Source organism: Lactuca sativa, chromosome 5, assembly GCF_002870075.4.
Source record: "Lactuca sativa cultivar Salinas chromosome 5, Lsat_Salinas_v11, whole genome shotgun sequence".
In the NCBI taxonomy this organism is placed as follows: Eukaryota; Viridiplantae; Streptophyta; class Magnoliopsida; order Asterales; family Asteraceae; genus Lactuca; species Lactuca sativa.
Genome location: NC_056627.2, coordinates 339,568,053 through 339,573,506, shown reverse-complemented (window position 1 = coordinate 339,573,506; position 5,454 = coordinate 339,568,053). Strand labels below are relative to the sequence as shown.

General features: G+C 32.7%; 1 long non-coding RNA gene across 1 annotated transcript; it reads right to left on the bottom strand.

The window, feature by feature from the left end:
* Nucleotides 1-950: 950 nt before the first annotated feature.
* LOC111896558 (uncharacterized) lies at nucleotides 951-2,135 on the bottom strand. Its single transcript, XR_006183541.2, has 2 exons — nucleotides 1,656-2,135; nucleotides 951-1,331 (listed from the first exon to the last, which is right to left on the bottom strand). It is a non-coding gene; the product is annotated as an uncharacterized LOC111896558 (long non-coding RNA).
* Nucleotides 2,136-5,454: the final 3,319 nt, after the last annotated feature.

Genomic DNA, 5,454 nt, shown 5'->3' with positions numbered 1-5,454 from the left:
ATATGCAATAAGAAAAGTTGATATCATCTTTTATCCGGTTTTTTTTATGATCCGGGTAAAAAAAGTTGTTTACTTGTACTTAAAATGGTTTGTTTAGTACATATATGTTGGGTTAATCGGTTGGTTCAATGGGTCATGGGTCGGATCTAGTTCATAATACAGGAGTGTTTGATTGAGTCATGCTCAAATAAAGGGATTATAGCCATGTTTTAGAAGGTGTACAACAGAAAAGGTCAAGTTTGACCAAGTTTATAGGAGATAACGAGATGTGCATGTGCATGTTTAGTATAAATAGGTGTCTTATTTCTTTTGTTCCGTACCTCTATTTTTCATTGAATGTAGTAGCTTTCTTCCAGCAAGCTTACTTTCACATACATGCGTGAGTAGTGTGTGTTGTGTGTGTTTTTTGTTAAGGACATGTGACAACAATATATCTATACGTTGCCCTTTTTTTCGGGATATGCTTATTCGAGAGTATTGTCTCTTGGATATTGACATATATCTGATATTGAATTTTTATCCGGAAATAGAAACTTTTAATCAAAAGTAACCCGAATCGGTATTTTCAATACTTCCGACCCGGATATATCATTATGAAGCATGGGGTAACCCATAGTTATAATTAAAATATATCAAAATAATTATTAATAGTTCCAGTAGTAATAATAATAATAATAAAAACAACGGCAACAATTATTTTTTAATAGTTACCTATTACTAGGTATGTATTACTGGGCCAGAACCCACATTAGGCCTTAATGCGATCCATGACTCCGGGGTCGTTTGATAGTTGCTGACTGAGTTAGAACTGATTGGGTTAGAAACTGACTGGGTTAGAAGTTCTGACTGAATTAACTTCGGATTGAAACTTGTTGTTTGATTTTACATCTGACTGACAGTCCAAAAATGACTATATTACCCTCAAACAACATTTTTTATAAAAACATTCATAATATATAAATTTCATTCTTCTCCCTTTCTATTTTTTGTTTTTACTCAAGTATACACACATTTTTCATATTCAAATAAATATACACAGCATTTTTCATAAAAGCTTATATAAAATACATTTTCCAAAATAAGATTTGTACACACAAATATACTTACAACCATTCACCTGTGTAACTATAATCTAAATCCATATTTGTACCGGTGAATTTCCATAATCATATAAAAAAACTAGAAATAATGAACTGAATCAATAAAAAACAAAAGATTAATGAACCAATGCAGTTTTTTCCAAAATACTATTCTCACTTCCATCTTCAGTTGTGATTGTAAGCACCTCTTTTGTCGTTTCACTCTCCAATTGAAAGAAATAAAAGGTAATCCTACTAGGAGCACAATATAAAACTGATTATCAGAACTTCATACAATAAAATATCTTTTGTTGATTTAACACTTATATCTCATCAATAATTCAACAATAATGGTGTATATTCAAACATCAATTCAGCAATAAATCACAATAAATTACTACAACAAATTGAAAAACTAGCAACTCAAGCACGTCGGAAGGACATCAACAAAAATTGAACAATTCAATATACAATCTGATTTCCTACATTATACATAAAAAAGGGGTTTTTCAAGATTTTCGTTCATAAACAACCCCTCAACATCAAAAAATAGATTTAAAAAAAAAAAAAAGAAACCTGTTTGCCGCAAGTCAGACGTTGCTATAGGCGGGGATAGGTGGCGAAGAGACGACGGCGGCGTCGATTTGGCCAGATGAAAGACTGCACCTTCAATTTTTTGTGGAAGAAGGAAGAGACAGTAGCGATGAAGAGAGCCGAAGAGGGGAGGTTGCGTGCGTCGTTTTTTTCTTTAGGGCATATCAGTCAATTTTTTGAGTCAGCTACTAATAATCAATGGACCGGGTAAGCTATTGGGTCAGTCAAAACTTACCGAGTCAGCCACTTTTTGAGGTTACCAAACGGGCTAACCGGACCGAATCAGTCCAAAATTACTGACCGGACCCAGTAAGCCTAAAATCAAACAGCCCCTCCCTTTGTTTCCTTTCAAAATTCGATCCAATCCAAGTGATGGCTACTTTAGTTCTTTAATTATGGGCTTGAAAAAGTTATTATCTATTTAACAGTTTTTTTTAGATATGATTCTATAGTGTAAGTGTAATGAGACACTGAATATATGATATTTTTTTTTTGTATTGTGAGATATTGAATGTGATTTAGTTAGGATATTAATATATTTAGAAAAATACACATTTTGTTAAAAATGTAAAACATATGTCGTAAAATGTTTGTCAATCTTTTTACAAGAATTTCAAAAATCATGACGTATAAATGGTCGATTGTTTGTCGTAAGTATATGGTATACATGTCCATTGTCTATATCTTATAGCGTGGTTTTCAATGATAAAGATTTGTCTATCATCTACAGTCATTTACGACATATAATGAACGATTAAAACCATTGGTGTCACCAACCAAGGCAGAGAGATCAGAAATACATGATTGGAGCATAACAACCATAAATTAAAAACATTTTTCGTAGTAGTGAAATTATCAATGGTGTTACAAGAAATCAAAGGTTGTAACATATAATAAATGGTCATAGATATTTTTTTGTGTATTTCCATTATCGCAAAGGACATATAATAAATGCATACAAAATGTTTCGGAAAGGCATTTACGTTTTGAGTTATGATATCAAAGGAAGCCAAATACCATGTTGTAGAGCTAAAGCCTAACGATAAATCCAACATCTTTTCAAAACTACCACCTTCCTAAAATAATTCAAGAATCAATAAAAAGATAACAAAAATAGCCCCACAAAACCTAAAGGAAAAGCCAAGCGTACCATCTCCACATGAGTCAAAACCAAAATTTTTGTTACAGTGCGAAGAGCTTTCCCTTAAGATTGAACTTCTGTTATATGCTCCATTGAACCTGCAATCTCATCTTTTATGTTCAGAGTCACGACAGAACATGGAAGAAAAAATCAGCACCAACAAAAGCTAAAATAAAACCTAATGTGTGAGTCGCAAAATACCATGTATTACCTCAACTTCCGTACAAACGTTATTGACGATGAAACATTTACTCTCAACAGTTGTTTCAGGACACCTACTGTACCTTCATAGGAAAAAAATGTTGTTACAGAGAAGTTTGACGACACTACAGTCAGTGACAAGTTTAGAACGTAAAATTGCATGGTTCACTATTCAAAGGAAACCAATAAAAAAAATCAAAGATATGCTTTGAAAATCTTGATTTATACATATTTGTTTTTGCCAAAAGCATTAAGGTGGTTCATTTAAAATATTTAAGGTAGTTCACAATTTATATTTTTATATTAACCTTTTATAAAAATAAAAAATAGGTGGGTCAAGTGACCCACCTTTGATATATGTAGCCTCGCCACTAACTACAGTAATGAAAAAACATAATAATTATAACTACAAACTGTTATGACAAAAGTAATCAAATAAAAAAGTTAACAAACATAAACTAATCAAATCGAATTTATTTATTAAAGATCACAATTCATAATACATAATTGAATGTTGACGTATTCAACATATTTACAACCAAGAAAATATGTAAATTGAGACCTACGAATTGAAGTATCCTAAGGCATAAATTACCCTAGTATAAGTTTGTCTTAAGGATAAAATAATCAATTCATCAAGAACAGATATTGAATACGTTGAAAGAGAATCACCATGCTCCCATTTTGCATAAAAGCGTTTTGAAGAGAATGTATATGTGTGTTTCATTAACCTCCAAATTCCGTCAATCTTCATGTGTTTATAGGTTTCTAATATTGGTTGTAAACCACCAACTGAAAATAACAGCTAAAAACTGTTGAGTAGTTAATTCACTAATTGTCATAATTTACTAAATAAAAAATTAATTAAATAATTATAATAATAAAAATATATTATGTAGTCAAGAAGAGCCCTAAGGCCTAACACGCTATCTTTGACCATTAATATATAATAAATCCAACCTTTTTTCCTAGCATAATATGACTAGCCAAACACCACAACCCAAACCCAAGATGCTTGTGATGGGTTTTAAGCAAAGCATCAATCCTATGGTGTACATGCAAACCCTAATAGCTTTTGGATCTAGTTTGTCTAATGAACATGCAATTGAATATCTAAAGTTATAAACCCTAGATCTAACATATAATAAAGTGAATTAGGGTTTAGAGAATTACCTTTGATTGTTATATAATAATAACAATCAATTCCTTGCTTTGATTGACTTCAGAAAACTTAGTGCTTCAAGTGCTGCACCTCTAATGGAGTCACAAACACCACTAAACAACTAGATGAAGAAGGAGAAGAGAGGAGGCACCCAAAAATGTCTAGAAACCCTAAGGATTCAGTTACCCACGTTTTTGGGGCCTAAGGGGTTCTTTATATACTTGTGTGGGCTGCTAGGGTTTTAGTCAAAACCCTAATGGACAGCTTAAACTCTAAGCAGCCCATGGAATCTTCTGGGGTAAGGCCATGAACAAAAATATGATGGGCTCCCATCATAATTTCGTTCACCCCTTGTTCCTTTAGCATTCCTTAGCCCACTAACTCAATTATCCAATAATTGCAGTCCAATCCCCTATATTTAATTAATCTCTTTTAGCTACAAAATTAATTATCAATTAATTCTTGACTAATATTAATTAAACAATATGATTTCTCTTTTAATATATTATTCTCATAATATATTAATAAATCATATTTAAACCTTTCTCTTCTTAATTCATCCTACATATTTCTATGGTGACGGCAACCCAAAAGAACCATGCTCATAATCGGGTCAAGTACATACCAAAACAATTATGGACTTAGACACTAATCCAACAGTCTCCCACTTGGATAAGTCTAATAACTATTTTCTGTATGACTTCAGATGCTGATCAACAATCGTAGCTTTCAAAAGCCGCTGTCAACTCTGATCTTATCAGATAGCATGTCCTTTAGATAAGGGATCATATATTCCTCCATTCTCAAGATATCGTATAGACATAAGACATGAATTTCAATCATTCTCTCTATACTGTTTCCCGACTTCCGATTTATGACGACTAACAACAGAATACAATTGAACACATCAACTTACTCCCGGCTTGGCCAAGCGCTTAGGTGTCATCACTAAATCATCGAGGGGCCCATAGATATCGCTTTTATCCCACTTTGGGTAAAAGGAATGGATAAACTGACTCAAATGCTCGCTTGCATTCACTGATCGAATCACACACAACAATAAGTTTTATGACACCAAGTTACTTGTGCGTTTACTTATTATCAATGTGCAACCGACCAACAAATAACAACTCACACGTCTCGGTTTAAAGAATATACAATATTATCATCTCACTAATCACCTGTGATAAATCCATGAAGTGATCCAAGTGAGCGTGAGTTTAATCCAATACTCTAATCTTATCAAAGCACTCATGAACCCTATAGCAAACTTGTGC